At 30.8% G+C, this 24629-nt stretch overlaps 1 protein-coding gene across 2 annotated transcripts in view; it reads right to left on the bottom strand.

Annotated features, from left to right (window-relative positions):
* The window catches only part of LOC142319313 (proton channel OtopLc-like), a 422996-nt gene that overhangs the window by 360729 nt on the left and 37638 nt on the right, over positions 1-24629 (bottom strand). Inside the window, exon 1 of one of the 2 annotated variants that reach the window (XM_075356451.1) lies at positions 19212-19374. The exons of the other annotated variant lie outside the window; for it this stretch is intronic. The gene's annotated coding sequence lies outside the window, so the exon portion shown is untranslated. Of the gene's footprint in view, positions 1-19211; positions 19375-24629 lie in introns of those variants that run through there. 2 annotated transcript variants of the gene reach the window in all.

The raw sequence follows: 24629 nt of genomic DNA, 5'->3' as shown, positions 1-24629 counted from the left end.
ATTTGATGAACATCAGAACTGTATATCTTGCTGCTTAACGAGCTCGAGTTTATAATACTACTCGATTAAAGACAGTATGTATACGGTACGACTGTTGCTTATTCCAATCAATGTACAAATAAACGTCTTGTATTTATTAGTTACTTATTTAACCTTGAGTTTATACATTATTAAAATAATGATTTATTTCTTTAGTAGATACTGAAATAGATGTTATGCAATATTATGCAGACTATTCGGATGTTACTGATCAGTGTTTAGCCCTAAATGTATTTATTTATAGTTTTATAATTGTACAAAATATCCAAGCCAAACACGCATAAGACTGATATCTGCTGTTTATGCTACGCTCTTCGCCCTTTGTTCTGGGAGGTATACCCTAAAGAGTAGGGTGCACCCACCCCACTCTTTAGACCATTCATCACTCATATGAAAAAACTGGCAGAAACATCAAATTTGTAATTTGAAGCTATGACTTTTACATAATCTTACATATCACCATCAAAGCTTGTCGTCAAATTCATTCTGAGATACCGTCCTAAAATTATTTTTTACCTTTTAGCGAATTAAATTTAACAGTGGTGTTTTAATTTTTTTTACATATATTTTATTTTCTACTTTTTAATGCATTTAACATAAAAGTGGTTTATTTATATACTTTTCATTTTCTAATTTTTAGTCTTCATAAGTTTATACTTTACAGCTGTGCTAGTGCACAAGTTTGAGCGTATTTAACAAAAATACGTACGTTTTACGGTGGGTGAGTGCAATCAAAATATAAAGCTAAACAATTTAATCTCCGTATAACCAAGATCCGGTTGATGAAGAATGTACCCGATGCGTTAAACAATACGTACGCCGTTTGACTCGCAAAAATCGGACTAGCAGTTGCAAAGATATTACGATGGCACCCCATCACAACCCCTTCCCAATTTCCGAACGGCGCCCCAAAGGCACTTGAAAATATTATCATCCGACGGGTCCACTGGGAGCGGTTGAAATTTCATTGAGGGAGGTCGAAAAAATTTTTCCGAGCGCTAGGATCGACCGTTTTCGGGATATTTGCAATTTTCGTCCGAAAATTTGGACCCGGTTAAAAAGTACTAAATTTTTCCAAAATTTCGGTCGCGAAGTTTAGATCCAGACTTACCGAAACAGGCTTATCTTTCACTAAGAAACGAGGTTGCATAAGTTCAAGGGGCATTTCTTTCACTTAGCAGCTCAGGGGATTCATAGCAACCTGAAATTGTTGCTAAAATGTATTGTGATCAGAAGCAAACCTGTATGTAAAATTTCAGAGCGAATGGGGAAGCGGAAGTGCTTCAAAATTCGACTGAAAGATTCCGTACCATGAATCTCTCATACATAGTCCAAGACCGAGTTAATATACTGAAGATATATATATATAGATATATGTCGTATACATACTGTCTTCCAAAAGTATATATTATAGCCCTGCGCTAGCCAGGCAACTATCGCCTAGATTAGATTTGTGCCAATTCGGGTTGGACAAGCTGTACATATACGAGACATATACCTCGTATAGTTATACGAGGTATCAGTGCCTCATATACAGAAATCATTCTAACACATTTCATAAAATTCGGTTCATTCAGTTTCGAGTTATCAAAGAAAACAGGACTAAATATATCCTTTCGGAATTTTTCGTTGCTAATATTGTGCTTTTTTGGTTATTAGAGGGTCATGAAACTTTAAAATCTGTAAAAACCTGGACATGTAAAAAATCTCTTCTGATTAGCATACTTTTCCTTATGTGGTACAGACTGTATAGTTACACAGTATAACATTAATAATTAAGAAAATAAATAACTTTATTTATGACTGGTGATTGAGATTCAAGTAACCACACATCTCAGGAATAATCGGCCTGATTCTGTAAAGACTACACTTCTTTTACACATTACACATATCATCATCTTATGAGCCATAGGGGGGTTTCTTATTGTTCACTAGTTAAATAGAATGTAACGAACACATTAGGAATAAAAACAAATACCTTTTTTTTCATTTGCCTTTAAAATTAAGGATCACAACCTTAACCTTTTTATATTTTTGAGTTGACCAAATTATTGGGAACTCCTGAGGTGTTTAATTACTTGGTGGCCTCATAAAAAAACTATATATCGTTTCGACGTAGGAACATTTGTTAAATTTCATTTTTTTACGGTTAGCAGTTGAATATTCTTGTTCCTTCGCTATAACTGCGACACAGTAAAAATAAACATAAAAAACGAAGTGGAAATGAATCGACTAAATGATTGATTTGGGGGTCACCGAATTGTTTCAGAACCAGCAACGTTAGGTTCTCCTACAGTATGTTATTAAAAAATGAAGACTCTACACGTATTTCACCTCCATTTACGAATTTTATTGCTCTTACTTCAGTAAAAAGAAGGTTTTACGTTTAAGAGTAAAATTAATTCCATAAAATTTATATTAAGGTACAATTTAATAAATTTAAAAATTTTATATAAATTAAAATTCTTATTTTTGTTAAAATAATATTAGTATATTGCATTAATAACACAGGTACAAAAATGTTTAATTACTTTATATAAAATACAATAACATTAATGTTACGTCGTTTATTTTATATATAATAAATTATTAAACCGAAATTAATTAAAACATACGTTTTAACTCGCATATTATACATTATTACTTCAACAATTATTTTAGTTTATATATATATATATATATATATATATATATATATATATATGTGTGTGTGTGTGTGTGTGTGAGTGCGCGCGCGCGCGCACAAAAATATTTCTGAAATTATTTATTTTCAGAAATTAAGGTTGTGATCCTTAATTTTAAAGGCAAATGAAAAAAAAGGTATTTGTTTTTATTCCTAATGTGTTCGTTACATTCTATTTAACTAGTGAACAATAAGAAACCCCCCTATGGCTCATAAGATGATGATATGTGTAATGTGTAAAAGAAGTGTAGTCTTTACAGAATCAGGCCGATTATTCCTGAGATGTGTGGTTACTTGAATCTCAATCACCAGTCATAAATAAAGTTATTTATTTTCTTAATTATTAATGTTATACTGTGTAACTATACAGTCTGTACCACATAAGGAAAAGTATGCTAATCAGAAGAGATTTTTTACATGTCCAGGTTTTTACAGATTTTAAAGTTTCATGACCCTCTAATAACCAAAAAAGCACAATATTAGCAACGAAAAATTCCGAAAGGATATATTTAGTCCTGTTTTCTTTGATAACTCGAAACTGAATGAACCGAATTTTATGAAATGTGTTAGAATGATTTCTGTATATGAGGCACTGATGCCGTTTAATTTTTATCACAATTGGTAGTAGGTACAGCAGATACGGAACTTAAAACTGATAGGAGATACGGATGAGTTCCACACCTTTAAATCTTTACTTAAAGAGTATGTAAATAATCTTTTCCATAATATAAAATGCCCTTAGATAACCAAAATACTTTCTGATAGTGTTTGATCTATTCAAACTTGCATAAAGTAGCGAGGAAAAAACTGTTTTTTTTTTCCGTTTTTCCTGGACTCAAAATCAAATTTTTGTAATAATTAAATGATTCCTTTATTATGCCACTTTATGTATTTGGGCGAATTCATTCAAGGGCAGGAAATAATAAGCTATTTTTTTTTTGTCAGTTATCATTTTGCTGGATAACAACAAACTGGATACACCGATAATCGATAAACGGGTAATTTATGCCATTTAATTTTGGTTGCGAGTCAAGGGAATGGAGGAATGTGGTCATCGTCAGTGAAGAATCTCAAAATCTTATTTAAAGAGTAGAATAATTTTTTACGTAATTTAATATCTTTTAGAGTTTTATTAACTTTTGATTTGTGTTGTATTCGAATCTTAAAATAAACCGGAACCTAAATTAAATGGCGAGGAAAAAGACATTTTTTCTTTTTTCATTTACTTAAAAATCTCCTTATTTATTGATTAAAATAATTCATATATTTAAAAAAATTACGTGTTTTTATTTTAGGCAGCTCCATGTAAATTACTGTGGGTATGTGAAGCCACCTACTAATTAATATTCTTTCTAAGAAAACCAGTATGCAGTGGGATTCCATAAGCAAGAATACGTAATGAAATTATTCGAATGGATGTCAAAGCAAATCTACGAAGTAATTAAAGTAAGAGCTTATAAATAACTTTTCCCCTAAGTAGTAGTCCGCCGAAGACGAAGACCTAATCATATACCTTTCAAATTTTAAATTACATTTTGTTAACTTTTTTTTAATTAATAATATTAAAATATAATGGTATTTTATAAATATAAAAGTATAATAATTAAATAAATATACACTGTTTAAATTTTATTTCTTACAACTAATACAGGGTGTCCCATATAAAACGCAACCCAACGTTATATTGGTAGGTATTGAAATAATAAAAAGGCATGTGTAAGTGTAAATGCAATTTTTATTATTACCATCCATTACCTTACATTTAGAGTAAATGTTGGAAGTGGCCGCCATCTTCTTGAATACAAGCTTCAATTCTTTTTACAGCGTTTCTTGCAACTTTTTTCAAAGTTTATGGCTGGATATTTAATATAGCTTGTTCAATATTGACTTTCAATTGTTCAAGTGTACGTGGTTTGTTGCTGTAGGCTTTTTCTTTGAGGTAAACCCGTAGAAAAAAATCCGCCGCAGTCAAATATGGAGATGTTGGTGGCCACAAGCCTCGACCGATAACACGATTACCAAAGAATTCCTCAACGAAATCAGAAGTTGAACCTGCGTAGTGCGATGTCGCACCGTCATGTTGTAGCCAGCAGTTTCTGTCTTCCTCTTCCAAGAGTGCGATGAATTGAAATAAAATATCCTGATATCGTTCTGCATTAATGGTGTACTCGAAAAAAAAGGACCGATTATTTTCTTCCGCGATATCGCGCACCAAACGCCCAACTTCTGCGGGTTTAATTGTTTTTCGTTATAAACGTGGGGATTTTCAGCACTCCAAATTCTACTGTTTTGGTTGTTTACGTAGCCATCCAAATGAAACCGTGCTTCATCTGTGAAAAATAACGAATCCATAACATTAATTCCCTCACGCAGAAATCGACGGAACCATTGACAATATTGTAGCCGATTTTCTTTGTCGGGCTCAAGAAGTCGATGAACCGTTTGAATGCGATAAGGTCGTAATTGTAATTGTTTGGTCGCCCGATGAACAGTTGATTTAGACAAATTAATTTCAGCAGACAAACGTCTGATCGATTTATTTGGCGAGGCGAGTAATCGGTCTTTGATTTCAGTGACTGTATCTGTAACACTGACGCAGATCTTTTGTGTTCCTTGTTATTAACAGAACCGGTCTCTCTAAATTTTGCAACTAATCTTGATACTGATGTTTGGTTAGGAGCTGGTTTATCTGGGTACTTATGGCGAAACAAATCTTGTACTGCAACCACTAATTTCGTACTGAAGTACGACTCAACAATGAAAACACGTTCATCTAGCGAAAACACCATCTTGTCTGTAGCAATACACTGATCGTTATGATTGCATTGTTGTTACTATCGGTAGTGTTCTACTGCGTCGCCGCGATGTTCAGATGTTGGACGAGTCCATTTCAGTAACGAGTAGGGGAGTAAGCTGACTTTTGAAATTTCATGGATGAGTGATTGATAGGTTGCGTTTTATATAAGACACTCTGTATTATATAATAATTAACGTGTACGAAAATTACCCAGTATTTAATTACTCATGTTAAAAATAAAAATTTTAAAACAGAATAACCTTTTTAATAATTAGTGAAAATAAATCTTTATATTAACCCTTTAAATGATAGAGAAAAATACAGAAAAATGTTTTTAATAATAATAGTTCAAAGAGTTAAAGTTAAAAACACAAATAAAAACAAAATATGTTGTGTATTTTTAGAGGTGGGAAAAAATTTCTAATTTTTCTAATAATATTCACATATAAGTTAAACTTAAAAAATTTGCTTAAGCAAGATTTTCTCTAAATTTAACACTCCCTTCAATATAGGATAAAATAAGAAATTAAAAATATTTGAAAAACTTTTCTACATTTTAGGTCAGGGATTTACAATTAAAAAAAAAAGTACACATTTCTTGATAGCTCTCTATACGAAGTACAAACTTTCAAAAAATGTTTGAAAATATTTAAATAAATAAATATTTAAACCGAAAGGAGAAAGATCAAGAGAACAAAAAAACATATATTTCAATTTTAAGAGACGAGGCTGATTTTTAGAAAAAAAAATTGGAATTGTTTATATATGCATTGTAGGTAACAAATTCGCGTTTCAAAATGTTCTCGATAATGAAGAAAGATGAATATGTTTTTCGCGATACCCGCACCTCTAACAAATTTAAAAAAATGTAATACGATCATTGCCCCATATAGAAGTATTTGAGACAAATTAGAAGAAAAACATCCTGCCTAACGTATAAGGCCAAAAGCAGTGCGACACAGACCTACAAAAGTACGCACATACATACATACACATGATTTTTTATCTAAGTGAACTTGCTGGACCCTAAAATGAAAAGATTTACAAAAAAATCCAAAAATCCATTTTTGATATGATCATCATACTTCCTCCTTTAATATAGTTATTCTAGCTATATTCGCCGGGGGAAAAATAACACACACATCTACAAATATATTTGTATAATTATTTTCTATTAACGAAATAATTAATTTAATATACATACATCATGCAAAAAATTTGTTATTTTAAAAAGATTTTACAACCAAGAGGATAACATTTTAGATTTTTTATTTTCCTCATATTTTTATAACACGGTTGGGCTCGTTAACTGAATTACAAAACCTTAACCATATCGATTCATTCGTAAATAAAAAGACTTGTCAGTAGCAGAAGTTTATTGATTTTTTTTTTTTTTTATTCTTTACTGATAGCTGAGCGTTATAACGTAAAAATTTATAAATTTCCAATTGCATCATCATGAGAGAGTCTTTTGTCTTTCATCCGGATGTTTCCGAGTTCTAATTCCGGTCAGGCTTAGCAATGTTTTTCATACACCAAACATCGTCAATAAAAAAAGAATCAAAACAATTATAACTGGACAATCAGCAAGTTATTATTTAAAATAATTTTAAAAAATCTGATGATACGCCTATTAAATTACATATACATATATTTTGCTGAACTTCATTTAAACTTATTTCATTCGAAAGTGACATTCGATCTTCCAACTCTTTAATAAAGTGGATAGTAACACAATTGCATTGTGATGGACACCACATTGCATCACTTTTTTTTGTGGTGTCCGTATCAGCATTTTATATCAGTTTATATGTTAATTTTGTTTCACCTTTCGTTTCACGTTATGCACACACATCAGTTCGAGTCCGACTTCATATACTTATATTTTTTTAACTTTTTTTTAAAATTTAAATATGTTGATTTATTAATTATTATTAACCTCTGTAAAGATTTTGAATTAAAATGAAAATTACGCAATATTTTATTTCGGTAACTTACGATTTTTTTTATTGTTATTATTGAATTTATTATTTATTCTAAATTTTATTTTTACAATCAGGGGTTAATAATTATTTATAAATCAATATATTTAGATTTAAAAAAAAGTTAAAAAATAATATATGTGTATGAAGCTGTATTCCAACCGATGTTCCTTCTCCTTGTAAGATCCAAGTATTTCGCTAATTAAAATTTTATTTGGCTATAACTCTGGAACCAATGAAAATAAGTACTACTTATGATCATCGTTGAAAAGCTCTCAATGAGGATTTATTACTGCAGTTAAGAAAAAGTCCAAAATTCAATTTTTTTGTTGATTTTAGGCTTTTTTGGAAACTTTTGGTACAGTCGATTGCAGTCAGAAAGGGGAGGTGCACATCTAGATGTTACAGCAGTCCTAAATCCAAAATTTCAACATTCTACGGCTAACTGTTTTTGAGTTATGCGAGATACGTACGTAAGTATGTACGTACAGAAGTCACGCCGAAACTAGTCAAAATGAATTCAGGGATGGACAAAATGGATATTTCCGTTGAAATCTGAAAATCGAAATTTTTCGCGATCACAATACTTCCTTCCTTTACTTTGTACAAGGAAGTAAAAAACATTATATAAATTACACATTTTTTTACAAAGTTTTTTAGTAAATATATCTTTTTAAAGATTGTGAAAAAAGTAGTTATATAAACAAAACCATTAAAACAGAAATTCTATTTCAATAAAAGCGTTCTATTTTCCAAATAAAAAGCAGCTTTAAAATTTTTAATTTTATGTATGAAAGTAAAATAATTAAGATAATTAAAAACGAAATAATAAAATTTATTAGTTTTTTAATCTTAAACATAACAAAATTTTATTGTTTCCAACAGAATTACTCGTTTTATATTATAAAATAATTTCATTACACAAATTTATAATTCGACAAAAACACATATAATTGTTACTTTCCCGGTGTGTATGCTGCAATAGCTATAACGGAAAAGTATGTAGATCGGTTAAAAAATATCTAGGAGACTAAGTCTTTTTAAAGTTTTGTGCCTTAAGGAGACATTAAAAAACAAAATTGATTTAAATAAATTGCAAATAGTACACGAAAAAACATCTTATTCTAATTCTCCCCAATCCAAAAAGTTATTTTTGTCTGACGGACGTTTGTACGTGTGTACGTCAGTATGTATGTTGGCCTGTATTTGGTCTTACAATTCTGGACCCTTGATCGATTTTCTTCAAATTTGGTAGAGAGATAATACTACCTTCCGGGGGAAAGAATGTATTAAATTTTTGCAAAAAATTGAAAAAGGGGCGGGGATGTTTTGGCCGAAATAAAATTTTAAACCTTTACTGAGGAATTTTAGCAAAATAATTTTTGTTAGAAAAGTTGAAGTTTTTTTACGATTAAAAATTATCAACAATGTTTATTTAATATTCATCCCTCTAAAAAAAAGCCTATTTTTTTCATTTTTTAGTTACATCTTGCTTCAGAAAGGAGTTAATTATTTTGTCTCTTTATTTTCTACATCAATAGGTCTTCAAACTAGTACAAAACCTTTCACCCATCCCACTTCAAAAGTCGTCTGTTAACAAAAATTATTATTTTTTTTTTAAAGTTGTTCATCTATTATAAATTTAAATCCGTCTCGAAAGTTAACTCAGTGCTTTAAAATGTAAGAATCTTTTTCTTTTTTATAATCTATACTCTTTAGTATATCTTGAAAAAAAAATTTACTTAAAAATTTCACCCCTTCCTAGAAAATGAGAACTTCGTTTATTTAGAATTATGGCCGTATCTTTGAATCTTTCAAACAATTTTAAAAAGCTATTTTTTTTAATTTATTATAACCACTGAAGAATTATTTTCTTAGGAGTTAATTCTACCCGAATGCTTCCGCTTAAGTATTAGAACTCCCAAAATGAAAAAAAAAACTCCAATTTTCAAAACACAAAACAAGAGAACCTCACCGTTCAACTGTCATTAAGTGCTTCACAAGTGTAGAAATATAATCAGTCTTTTGTATTTATTTATTTACTATAACTATGTACCATACAAATTTTTTGCCGTGCCTACCAGGGCCGGTCACGCATTTAAGCATAAACACGACCCTGGAAGGTGCCATCGTCTCTAACCATTGGGAAGGAGCATCGTCAGGCCGGGTTATGCCGTTTCCAGCCCAGTAGACTGGACTCAGACCTTGTCTGGTCTCTAACGAGGCTCTCCCAGGGGGGGGGGGGAGGGGGGGGCACCCCCACCCCAATGACTGTATAATAAAATTATAAATACATTTTTTTACGTAAAAATGAGACAAAAAAGAACTTATAATTTTGTTTATCGTTTTTCAATAAAAAGGAATTATTTTATCATGAAAATACAATTAGAGCTTAAAATAATTGAACTGAAAGCCAGAAAATTATTTAAAAAGTGAAATTCATTGTCGAATTTTTTTCCTTTTTTATATAAAATCCGCTTATGGTTCATAACAAAAAAAAAATAATAATAATAACTACTGATACTAGAAAGCTTAATGACTCATTTATTTACTTCTTTTAAAGTAACTACAGACTAGCCACTTATGAAAGATTCAATTTTTTTAGTGTCTGAAGAATGCCTAACCTAATTGGAGTTCGAACCCAGGACTTTCTGGATGAAACCCGTAGATATCGCCGCTTCGTCACTCCTATATTAATAATAACAATAATAAATATTTAAATTATTTAATAATACTGTTTGCTTACGAAACATTTAGGCTGAAACGGTACTAACAAGTAGTTTTTACCCAAAATAATCTGGTTATGTCAAAGAAAAAGTTATTTACAATTATAAAATTTTATTGATTGATTATAATTATTAAGAACATAAGATAGCTCATTTGTGCTACTAGCTAATAAACACATGATCATGAGTTCGATTGTCATAAAATATTTATTTTTTTTTTCAAGAACACCCAGTTATTAATTATTTATAAAATATTATCATTTAAAGAACAATATCCGGCAAAAATTTGCAATTCTGGTCGCCGAGAGCTTTGCCTTTGATAGTCTATTACTTAGAAGGAAAATTAGATGAAACATTAAAGTACACAATAAGGAATTGTGTAAAACAGATTATTTTATTCTTTAAGAATTAAATTCTGAGAAACGAGAACAATGGTGATCCTATTTCCCTATCCCCTTGACCAATTGTAACCAAATTAAATGCTATCAATGACCAAATTCAGAAGTCATCAAACAAAATTTCATAAACATCGATTAAAAGAGGGAAAAAAAAGAAATGGCTTATCCCCCAACTCTGAATGATATTTTGCTCAAATGATCACATCAATATAATGGAACCTTCTAATTATTACAAGAATATGACTCAATTCGAAACGATACAAAATAAAAAAGGATTTCTTTCCCCCACTCTTTTATGGCGGCCTGAATAAGACCAAATAAAATCATAATGTATCTTTATTACCTAAGGGGTATTAAATTATGTAAAAAGCTAACCTACCCTTGGAGTAAAATTTTGAAATACGAGACCTATAAGATCCAAGCCCACTCAAGAAATCAGCGGACGGGAGGCTAAGGGGGTTATAACCCCCGCCGAAATTTTCGGGGGATAAGGGCTGCAGCCCCCATTGTCAGACAATAATTAGACTTTATCATTCAGGGTTTAAATCTAGTAAGCTGTGTCCAAAAAATTCATTTTTAGCATTTTAAATTTTCGTAATGTATAACATCTCAAAAGTATCTTCACAAAATTTGAGATAAATCGGTACATAATCATCTCCCTAGTCATTAATCCTCTCCTACATACCTTAACCCGCCGTTACTTGACCCTGCAAGAGTAACGCCGTTACTCGACATGTGAGCATCACGCTCACTCTGACGCAATATTAATAAAAATAATTGATTACTGGGGACTTCCCGAAAACCAGAAATGCAAAACTTGCTTATCGCATTCCAAACACATGCGTGAGCAGCTAGACGGCGTTCCTATAATCTTCAAAAAGTTTTTAAGTTCTATTGCCAGGTTCAGCTAGTCCTGGAAAGGTGGATGAACTAAAAATCTTAGCGATGTATTATCTGATAATAAATGTTCTGAATCTGTCCTCTAAGCGGAGCATCTTATTTGGTGCGAAGAGATAAAATCATTAAATTTAAAATGCGATCTAAAATAAATTGAGTATCGGATCGCTGTAATAAAGAATATTTGCCAAATATCCATTATCTCTTGCAAGTTTTAGCAACTCTTCCAGAAGCAACATATAGTAATGAACGGTCGTTTTCCACAATGAAGAGAGTCAAAACGATTGCGTGTAACAAGTCAGGTGGGGGGGAACAGTCCCCCTCCCCACCTCGGTAGGGTAGGGAGGACAGTCCCTCCGTGGAGGGCCCGTACGCCGTGGTGTGCGGGTTCCTGAGAAGGGGGGGAACTCCTGGGGAGTGTGGGACAAATAAAAGACCGGGTCCCGGTTGGTGGTGCCGCTCCTGCGGGTGCCTCGGCGCTTAGTGGGGTCGGTGCCGCTGATTAGAGGCAAAGGCATAATGACCGAGACCCGGTTCCCTGCTGAGGGGATGGGAGATGGCGTAGCCATACCCCGTCTCCGAGGCAGGGGATTAGAGGCAGGCGAATAAAATAAAATTAAAGATCCGAGGACGGGGGAGCTAACCTGCCGTGCCGGGTGTACAACCGGTGGGCAGGGGACGCTCCCTTAGAGTAAAAGGACACTCTCTCCGACTTAGTATACTTAAATGGATATCCGGTCGGGGAGAGTAGGGAGAAAAAAAAGTGGGGAGGGGGATGGAAGATTAAGTTCGCTAGTTTTTTGTAAGTGCATAGAAATATTACTGTTAATCCTGAAGAAGTTTTAAATAGTATGGCGAGAAAGAAAAATAGACGAATAGCTTTCTAATAATTCATAACTTTTATTGGAGGGTAAATGGGTGAATGTGAAGTATAAATGTGGATTATGTAAAAAATTATACACTAACATTATGATTCTTATTTGCGTAGTAGATAATGTATTAATTCTAAGCATATGTTTGGTAGTATTGAAATGCAATAAAAAATAAAAGACCGTTTCAATACAAAGAAATTTTTATTGTTATTTTATCATCATCAGCCCCCTTAGCCCCCCGAAAAAAATCCTAGCTACGTGTCTGCTACTTAATCGATTGTGACCAGTTGATGAATGGTATTATTGGCCAATATATATAAAAATTATTATTGCGAAATTTGATCCAAATCGGCCCATCCGTCTGGAGAACTCATAGAGAAAAACAGAAATTAAGTACAGAAACTGTTACCAAATATAATCTAAGACTCTTTGAAAAGCGGAATTTGTATTTTTTTTACTAAAGTCCAACAAATTTTCTATAAAAAATTTTTTACATATTAAAATGAGATCGGTTAATTTTATAACGGTATAACAATACAACAGTACATAATAATAAAAATATATGAAAACGAAAAATATCTTCAATCGTTAAATTCAGAAAAACAATTTTTTATTAAAACATTTTTTCCCATTTAAGTTACACAAAAGAAAACAATTCATCCAAACTACCAGAGAAAAGTTGTCTACAAAATAAGAAAGAGTAAAAACAAATCGTATAAATTCGTTCATTTGATGAAAGGTCAGTCTTAAAACGTATACAGAAAAACAATAAGGGTGGAGAAACTCTTCATTTTTTCGAATTGGCTTTTTTTTCTTGATAACTAATTCATCACGTAAGCTCGAAACTTGTGCGTAGGAATATGAAATGAGAATTCTATACTGTGTACAAAAAAAGTCACACCTGACTCGAATCTTTCTGATGAAAGTTGAGAAACTACGACTCTTTTATGGAGAACGGCAATGAAATAAACTATTAAAAAATAATGGCTACTTTTTAAGTTTCGATTTTTTTATAACAAAGCCAAATTAAAATATAGTAAAATGATGGTAAAAATGTTTCTTTTTCAATTAGCGCTGAAAGTCGAAATTTAATCAAATAAAAACCTTTTTTTCAGAGTTTTGTGCCTTTTTTTTTGAAAATGGTGATTGATTTAGATTTTTTTAAATTGAATTTAATTTATATGCCATAAAATATAATAAAAATTGGGAATTATTACATACATAATTATAAATAAAAATATAATCCTGATGCTAAATGTTACACCAAGAATAACAATCCAACAACCAATAAAAAAAAAACTTGTCTATTCGTTGAAATCGTCGTCGTATTTTTTAATTTATTTTAGTAATACTTAATTTAACATTTTGCTAGCTTAAGATTGCGATAATATAACGTTGTTATTAACAACAACAGATTAAAATAATAATAGAATATAAAAAATAAATAAGAAAAATTATGATGTAACAAGTTCACGTGAACTCAAGTTGAAAAAAGTAATTGTTTTTAATCCAATCAATGATAACAAATTTATGAAATTAAATACGAGTAGGTAATATCTGAAATTATTAAAATTGTTCTTCATTATATGTGGCACCTGAAATTCATTACAATAATTATAAAAATATTTAATTACATTAATAAAATAAAGTTGTTGTATAGTCATGACGTTGACGTCCTTAAATATTAAGCGACTCAGATAAGTTCCTCGTTTATTTAGTAATGTTTTTATAATTAGTTTCTGCCGTGTAAATGAGTCCACTAAATGAGAGTCAAATGTATTTTAAGTTGACTCGTATTTACAATTTTGATAAGGGAAAAGTAAGCTATTTACAAAAAACCTACGCCTTATTAAAAATAAGAAAAAAGAGAAACCATACAAAGAATATCTAAGAAATGCTCTAGAATGCGAGAATACTTTTTTCATATTGATAAAGATAAGTTAAGAAAAGAAAAGAAAGCAAAAGCAAAGGAGAAAAGAAAAAGAAAACAAAATAAAGAAACTGCTACTAACTGTGGGCTATTCAAAATATAGGGTAAGAGGAAAACTTTTTTTATTGTTTTCCTACTTTCATAAAAAATACTTAATCATAATATAGACATACTATACCCTAAAAAAAAAACAATTTTAAGGAATGACAGCGATAAAAATTAAAAAATATCAATAAATCGTCAATTTAAACAATGTACTGATCGCTAAAAACGTTTTCCTTTTAAGTAAATTACAAAAAAAAAAAAACAGGACCTCCAGGAAAACATTCTCGAAAAATGATTAAAAAAGTAATAAATTCTGTTAGTTTAATTTAAAATTAATTAAAAAGGTTTATAGATAAAAAAAAAACTACGTATGAACCGAAATAATTACCTCCTGTGTTGAATTCTGTTAAAACAAAAGGAAATATTTTTTTAAACGTTAATGTGTTTTTTTAAAATTACATTAAGGTAATTACCGAAAAAACCTGAAACCTGGATAGATTAATATTAAATTAGATAATCATTAAGGAGATCCTTATAAATTTACATAGAAATATTCACAAACTTTCAGGGCGCGTTCTATTGGTGAAAATAAAGAAGAAATATCATAATAGATGTAGGTTCGAAATTTCATCATTAGTGTGTGTCGGCTGGCGAAAGATTTTGCCTGATTTCTGCACCTTCGATAAAATTAATAAAGACTGTAAATCTTGGAACCCAAATTAAGGGGTAAATTTTGGGCTTCTATATGAAATCTGACCTGAACAATTGAAGAAAAGATCTCAGAACTGTATTTATAGTAATTTTACAGAAATCTGAAGTAAAAGATAAAATACTGGGGTCGAAAAACACACTATTTTATGTTCGAAGTAAAATAATTTTGTTAAATGGATAATAAATATATAAACATTCAAGAAGTTCGAAATTTACTAAAAACAAAACTTATCAAAATATGGTAGACTTTAATTAGGTATGAGGAATAACGTTTTTGATTTATAACTCTGTTGTTTTGTTATATTTGAATATTTTGCTTTTGATGTATATTATATCTTTATGATAATGTTTATCTGATCTTGGGTTAATTCCCTGTTTCTTGGGGCCTTATTGTAGTATATAGTATTTTGTATTTACTGCGTTCCATGAGGACAAGCTGTTAGGCTGCAGATTTGTACTGCTGTTCGATGCATGCATTTATACGTGTTGCGTTGTTCCGATCGTTTAATATTTACGAATGTCACACTTCAGGCGTATTTTGATGTACTTGCTGGATTGGTTTTTATGATTTATTTTATATGATGTTTATGTTGTTGTGAGACTAGATGTTTTCTTGAGTTTTTCTTCGCTTGTATTTGTATATGTTGTATGATACGTTATGTTATTTCTTGTGTATTCTATGTATTTTTGACGTATTTTTTGCTATGTTTTACATCCTGCAGTATATTTGATGTGACATTTTTCTTTGTATGTAGTTTCATAATCTGTTTTCTGTATCTTAATGTATTGTGATGTATCATGTTTGCTGTGACTGATGTGTTTTTGTTGATATTCATATTGTGATGCGATTGCACTATAACGTATGAATGTGTGAGTAGGCGTATCACACCCCCTTCCATAAGGAATGCTTCACTAGCGGTACCAGGAAGGGTAGTAACCAGGGGTGGTGGTTTAGTCGGTAGTGCGCAGGTTTACATACGCATATTAATAATATCTTGCGGCACCTGTTAGCGAGCCCGACACTGCTTAGGCGTCCGTAAATGGGATTCCCCACCTCTTTAACAAAAAACGGTACGACAAATAAAAAATTGGTTTTTTTTTTATATTAATAAAAGACCATAAAAAAGATTTAAAAGAAAATAATTTTAAATAAAGAAAATAAAGATAGAAGTCTTTATTTTATTTACAATAAAGAAATATTATTATAAAATTAATTACTTGTAGTAAATATTAGTAAGTATTTTACTTAAAACAAAAATAAAAATAACTAAGGAGATATAAAAATAAAAAAATAAAAATGAAAAATCCCTACCGTACAAAAAAGTAAGCAATTCATACGTCTGACACTACAATCTTTTCTTTAGATTTGAAGAGCATATGTAGATGAACAGTAATATGATATATACATATATATAGATTATACAAACGCTTTTTTTTTCTTTTTAAAAAAAATTTATTATGTTTATATTTAGAACAAGCAAGACGACTAAACTTTGAGGAATATGATATTCAATAAAGCGTTGACAATTACATCATTAGAAACAACCATAATTCATAATTAGCACAAATGGAGCTCGTTATGAATTAAACTACATTTTTATTAACCACATCAACAACCCAATAAATAAATAACCATTTTAGAGACCTAAAATTAAAAATAATTATAATTCCGTTTGTAATGAAAATTATGCGCGTACGCGTACATACACATATGCTTAACGAATTTAAACCGACAAAAAATATTTCAAAAAGTTCTCCGCATAAATTAAAAGAAAAAAAATTATATAACGATAAAGATCGTACGTGACCTGACTAATAGTACAAAATGTTTCCCTAAAATAGGACATCACTTTGATTAATGAATGACCAGTTCCTAGTTGTACAACGAAAGTGAATGTTGAAAAAATATCCTTTGGCTTTGCATCACCAAGCATTGCATATCAGTATATATACATATACATATGTATATACGTATATCAGTATATATATATATATATATCAGTCCCACCAAGTTACAGTAGATACTACACACAAGTACAGTTCATTCTGTCCACCACAAGGAGAAGCTAGTAAACTTAACATCATTACTCTCAGTGATAGCAACTCTTGCTACTGTCTCATATATCTCAAGAGCTTTAATGAATCAGACACATAAGTAAGACTTAGATGAATGTAGTATAAAAAAAAAGAATAATATATTTCTCTCTACTTTGAAATAATTCAAATACTGCTTCAACCCAGTAGAAGGAAATTAATTACTATATTACATAAAAGCGATTTAACTGATTATTTATATTTTAGGAATATTTTAATTAAATTTGGATAATTTTTACAAGTACAATTCTGATGGAAAAATGAAACAAAAACTTATTCATAAAAAAATATAAAAATAATACAGGTGAACATTTTTTTAACATTTAATTATAGCTTAAAAGTTTAATCTGTCCCTTTTTTTATCGATTTTGGCCCGCCTTAAAGACCATGTAGCAACCTTTTTATAGAATTCTTATTGCTCTTAAGTTTTCCATATGTTTTTTCGTTCTTTCTGGGTTGTTTTTCTCTTTTTTTCTCAATTTTGCTTCTTTTTTTGGAAGGGAATTTGTTCCGGATTCCTTTCATGTCTTTTATTATTTAAAAAAATTTTTCTTTAATATGAAAAATAAAATCGTATTTTTACGTCTATATCTTTACTTGATTTTTAATATATATTCATTTAGTTTCTTATCTAAATAATGAAGTAATACATAATAATTTATAAATTGATAAAAATAAAATTTAAATTGAGTTGTTTAAAAGTACTCAACCTAAATAAATATGAAAAAGAATTATTTTTTAGGTTGATATCACCCCCACACAAAATTGAAGCTTGTGCGTGGGATATGGAAATGAACTTTTGTAGCGTATGAAAAATCCCATGCCTGACCAGGATTCGAAGCCGGGACCTCCGGGTTCGAATTTAGAATCCTAATTGAAGGACTTTGGGAAATTTTAAACAAAAAAAAATTATTTTTAAAGGAATTTCAAAATTTAAGTGAAATTCAAAAAACCCGGTTCCACAAAATAAAAATATTTACATACAAAATACAACTCTTAGAAAAAGTTAAGTATTTTTAAATATTTCTCCTTAATTTTCAATAGTACATATAATTTTTTTAATTTTAAAAACCATGTAAAAGGAAATTTTGCAATAATCCAGTCGTATCTGAGATGTATTTGAAGCCACCACCTCAAATTACAAGATTTGAACATTTCTTAAGTAAAAAAAAAAAAAAACTACTTAAATATATGTAACATAAATTATTTTATAACTACAATACGTGTTTTAACTCAAAAACGTCAAATATAAAAACATTCATAAAATTTGGGGTGGTTATTAATTTTTAATCAATTGTAATTTTGATATCTAATTTATACTGTAACAGATAAATTTTTTTATCTAAAATACGTGTTTACATTTTTTATCAATTATAAAAAATATAATCTTTTTTGCAGAAATATAATGGTATGTGATAACTATATTTTATAAACAAAATAAACATCATTAAAATTAGTGTAACTTAAAATAGAAAAGTTTAAAAAATATACAGAAAAGATATCGTTCAAGATAGCAAATTTGTTGTTACATGAATAAAAAGATGTTTCTAAAAATTGTACAAAAACACTATTTTAATTTATAAATTGTCCACGTTACAAATAAGTAATTATTTATAACGTAGGAAAAAAATGTTGTTTAATTTCAACTGGAGTATGAAAAATAAAAAGGTAAAATAAATATAAGAAACTTTAAACCGATTGATGCGCCATTAATTTATTGATTTTTGTGGTAACTAAATGAAAATAAAAGATTTGACGCAGTCGATAAGTATTATAGATTTTTTTTTACCCGCAAATCTGTAATTTTCTATTACGTCGTTATCTTTAAAAGAATACAATAAATAAACAATTTTTAGGTAAGGTAAATTTATGTGAAAACATCAAATAAAATACAAAATTTAACAGAAACTAATACAAGCTGAAAATAAAATTTGTAATGTATATCATTTTCATTTTAACATAAAATAGCGAAAAAAACAAACAAAATAACTAGTACATTAAGGTCAATAGCCTCGGCACATGTATTTGTTTACATACCGAGCCATACTATTCCAAGAACTCCATAACAAGAGGTTGTTTCTCTCTTGGCGCAGATCGATCAAAAACAAATCGAGAGTTCAAAAACAAAACGGTTCAAAAAAACACTTTATAATAAACTCGGCTCTATCTTCTAGTAGCTGCGTTATGTTTTGTTTAAACTTCTACCACCACAACACGATCACTGTAACACTGGTGGTGTCCTACGAGTGCTACCACTACCAGCTACCATTAGCAGGCAGGGGGAAAAACGCCACAATGAAGGTACTCCCCTCCACAACCACCCCTACACGTAATATAGCTACCCCTCACGCACATACGCGCGCTACACCGGCGCTCACATAAACAATGCTGCTTAGCAACAGCCATGCCTTCTATATCTTTATAAAAACCTATTGAACGTAGTATAAATGGGCCTACAACTGTTATCTGAAGTAAACAATCGTTCTAAAACTGCACGTTAAGTTAAAATTGAGTTTATGCCAAGATATAAATATTTATTATCAATCATCTTCTTGTATACAAAAAACAAAAAAACATCTCTTATTTTAATAATCAAATTCAAACGTTAAAATACACTGCAGTAAGTCTATTAAAATAACAGCTGTGTAATATCCTCATATACAATAATTATTCATCAATGAATATCTCATTCTTTCCGGTAACGCGCGTGCGCGCACACATACACACACACGCGCGCGCGCAAGTAGAATATGGGTGGATATAGAGCGTACACTTTACTTTCCGATCTTTGACCAAAATTAACTTTTCCTAATATTTTTAGTTACCTAATCTTAAATACTTACATACTTTATGATAATATTTGGTCTTATTCAAACTGCCATAAAAGGGTGGAGGCAAAAAAACTTTTTTTGTCATTCTGGACTCAAAGTCACGTTCTTGAACTCATTAGATTATTTTATTACATTAGTATGACACTTTGGTTATGTACTTGGACGATTTCGTTGAAAAGGTGTGGGATAATAAGCTTACATCTTTTTACTTTTAATTTTTTCGTTATTTTTCGTTTCGCTTGATATCATCAGACTGGATTCTTTTCTTTCAAACTTACATACATTAATATTTCACTTAATTTTTCTCGTAAGTAGTATTCAGTCGATGTTGAAACTTCGGTAGCCAAAATGATGCAACTCTATACAGGTTTTTAATTTATTATTTGCTTTAATTAATAAACTAAAAAATACTTTTTTTTTAGTAAGATTATGCCCGGAGATAAGTTTACAAATTTAGAGTAGTCTACTACGTATACTAGTAGTTCTTATTACGAGATTTTCACTATTAATCTTAGGGAAGAAAGTTCATGTAATTTTTTTCTGTATTTACTTTAAATAGTATGACTTTTGCATTTTTAACCTCTCGGTTAAAAAACAATAAGGGTGAAGATTTTAAATAAAAAAAATGTAACAAAAAAAAGGTTTTTATGAATTTAAAAATATATAGTAAAAACTTTCCGGTTAAAAATCAATAAAGGTCCAAAAGTTTATTTTTTTAATCGATTTGATTTTTTAATTACAAAGGTTTTACTTCGTACTTAATTGAAATAGTATGTTATATTTTCGTAAGCTACAGAATTCCCTTGTATAAAGAGGTGGGAGAAAAAGTTTCTTCGTATTTTAATGGAAAAGTAAAACAAGGCTTTTTTTATATTTTAAATGAATTTTATAAAGCCTAATATGTGCACTGTTAATCGATTAACTTTTGCTATGTTTCACATAAACTCATAACCCCGACACTGTAGTACCTTTGTGTTTTCTGGACGGAAAATTGGGATAAGGGATTTTCACAAGCCTCTTTTAAAGCCAAATTTATAATGTTAAGAGAATTCATTCACGACAGGTAGTCTAACGGTGCAAGGTCAAGACAAAACGGGGATGTATCAAAGGCCAAGACTCCCGGCTGGATGCCAAGCACTCTTAATTTTCCAACGAACAACAAAAATCTGTGCTGTCTGGCGTTGGCGTGACGGAAGACCTTTCTAACAATTAATTTTGATCGCTTTATCTCGTCCGTATATAGTAATTTTTCCAGTTCTTGACAGTAGATGTTACACTCAATTGTCTGACCGAGCCGCTCAAAGTGAACAATTCCTTTCCGATCTCATCACGTACACAGCATCACTTTTCTTGGCATCAATCCTGGCTTTGCCACCATTTACGGAATACTTCAGCTCGATCTTCTCCATGTATTATTGTCGTACTTGATCCATTTTTCATTGCCCGTTTTAAGCAGTTTCAAAAACGGTTCGATTTCGTTTCGTTTTAGCAACGATTTGCCGAAACATCGAGTTTTTTGTATCCAGCCTTCTTCAAACGGTTAAAAACCGTCGTTGTCTATCTCGTTACTGATATATCATGATCGCTAATGTGCCAAGGTGTGCTAAACTTCCTTCATGATTTCACAGACGTTTTCAGTCATTAGCCGATCAGAGCGAGGTGCACATCAGCGAAATCAGATTTTCCAGATTGAAAACGCTTGAACCAGGTTTGTATCACACAAACTGAAACCTCATCATATCTATAAATATCACAAATTTTTTTAGCAGCCTGATTCGCATTCTTCTTTTTTTTGCAATAGAATTTTAAAAAGCATCAAATTTCTTCTCTGTTTTCACTAATTTTCTAGACGCAATAACTTTTAAGCAAATAAACTAATGTATTCATAACCTTTCTTAAGAAGGTAATTAGTACCCTTCCGATGAAGTTTCAGTTTATCAATGCTGTTTGTTTGTTTGTTACCTAAATACATGATCATTACCTAGATTTAAAACTTGTACAGGAATTGATAATACACCATCTGAATGAGTATATAGTTTATTGGAGAAGTAGGACTTTGCAGCCATACAGCTACGCCTACACAGCCGAAAAAATAAAGAAAACTAAAGTTATCCTTTATGTCGGGTATTTTTCCACAAAAAAAGGATTAAACCAACAACCGCTCTCTACCCCGGGTGTTACGAATTTATAAAATTAACGATTGCAATTATTTTACGTAATTCAGTTTAATAAAAATTTAAATCCGGTAAACTATTTTTCTTACAAAGCGTTCTCAACTTATACTAGGCACAACTTTTCAGTAAACATTTTAAAAATGATTAAGAATGTTTTAATGGATTATGTTATTAGTTACGTCGAAAATGAAGTACTACAGTAAATGAAGAATTTTTAATTGTTAAAAGAACAAACAATTTCTGGGAAATTTAGGTCGCTAATTTTACAACGAAAAAGTCATTTTTTCCTGAATAATTAAGTTTTTTTAGCAATTTAAAACAGTTCCTAAGTCTATATAAAAAAATAATAATAATACATACAGTTTATCTTTATAAAATGCTAAACCAAAGGAATTGTTCTCTCCCAGCCAAATGCAATTTTTTTATGTTATTTTTTTTATCCTTGATAAATTTATGATGTAAATATTATTGTAAGAATGTTAATTTATTCTGTTTGCCGCATAATTTAACATATTCGGATATTTTGCATAAAAGCCCTCATTAAAGAAGCTACCTCAGTTTAGTTTAATATTAAATTGTTCAAATATATTTTTGATTATATTGTTTAATTATAATACATCCGCCCCCAAAACCAAAAATTTACACCTAAGTATCAGTCGTTCGAAAAGTCCTTTCGTTATTCAAAGGAATAATAGGAGCATAGGTGGGAACAATAGTAAGAAAAGTGGTAGGATACCGTTCTTGTTAGATTTATTCATTGACTCCTTCTATCCATTTCTTAAAGATTATCTAAAAGATGGGTGGCTGTAGACCAATTACTGACACACGTGGTGATGACAGAACGTGGGAAACTCAATTCCTGATAAGGAAGATGGGAACTGATGATATTTCATAAAGGTTATGTAAAGAATGACAGTGATAAATGCCACACAACTAAAGGTGAATTTTCGGTAGGTGAAAATACATTCGAAATTTGTATGAATTCTTAAATCAAAAAGTGTTAAAGCTGCGGACATATAATTTTAATAATGTTGAGCAGAATTCTTTAGGTTTATAGTAGGCAGATTATCCAATTAAAAACAAAAGCGTTAGAAATAAATATTTATTAATTCACTATTTAGATAATTAAATCATAGTCAGTAGTCTGCTCGGTTTTCAGAATAATTAACCATCTAACATATTCTTATAATTTACCAAGGTCGTTTGGAAAGTTCTCGGCCTGACATAGAGATAGCGCAAGTATGACGGAATGACTATGGTATTTGTCAAGTATGATCCTTTAGATGAAGTACTGCTAAGTTATAGACGAATGCATTTAGTTACTCTTTTGTGGAGATTGAGTAAAGTAAACAAGTTTTGATATTTTATAAAAATAAATAAAATTGAAGTTCGAGCTGTTATAAATTTTTTCGTTTTAAGACATTTAGCCCCAACGAATATACAAAATGAGTTATATTCTATTTTAAAATATTCTTTCCAATCGTTTTCCAACGGTAAAAAAACCAGATTGCTGAATTTAAACGTGGTCGTACACCCAATAAAGATGATGAAAATTCGAAATGCCTAAAAACTGCTACAACTGACGATAAGTACAAAAAAGTCCACAATCTCACAATCCATAATTTCTTAAATGATTGCCGGCTGAAGGCACGCGAGCTTGGTGATATCGCAAACATATCGACAGATCGTATCCTATACATTTTACACGATTTTTTGGGTACGAAAAAGCTTCCCGCTCGTGGGGTGCCGAGTTTGTTAACGTTTGATTAAAACGCAATCGATTCAAAAGTTGTCAACTGTGTTTAAACTTATTTAAATGCAATTCTGTTGAGTCTCTTTGATGTTTTAAAACATTTGATGAAACATGGATTCACCATTACACGTCAGAGACCAAACAGCAGTCCAATCAGTAACTGGGAGGAGGAAAGTACGCCAAAGAGACAAGTTGGCTCATGTAAAGGAATAGTAACGGCAAGAGTTTTTTTGAGTTTTTTGGGATTCTCGAGTAGTGCTTATAGACTACCTGGAAAGTGGCAGGACAATCACCAGAGACGCTATACTACTGAGCCGAATAAAGGTTGCTGTTCAGGATATACGAATGTTCACATCTGGCCAAAAGGAAAGTGTTCTTTTATCACGATAACGTGCCTGCACCTACATCTCGAGTTGCTGCAATAGTTCATGACCTACACTCCGAAGTGATTGCATATACGCCGTATTCGCCGGATTTGACTCCCAACGTAAACTTCCTCTTTCAAAAAACTGTCTCACTGGACGAAGATTCACATCAAATGATGAGGTATCACGCAGAGTTGGGCAAATCGCACTATATATCGAGGGTATTAAAAATAAACATTACCACATTGAAAGATAAACATATTTATGAAAAATGTTGTTTCCTTTGTCAGGCCAAGAATTTTCTGAACAGCCCTCGTAAGTATGCATGCGCA

Source organism: Lycorma delicatula, chromosome 2, assembly GCF_047948215.1.
Source record: "Lycorma delicatula isolate Av1 chromosome 2, ASM4794821v1, whole genome shotgun sequence".
In the NCBI taxonomy this organism is placed as follows: domain Eukaryota; kingdom Metazoa; phylum Arthropoda; class Insecta; order Hemiptera; family Fulgoridae; genus Lycorma; species Lycorma delicatula.
The sequence above is the reverse complement of the archived record's forward strand: the minus strand, read 5'-3'. Positions and strand labels throughout refer to the sequence as shown.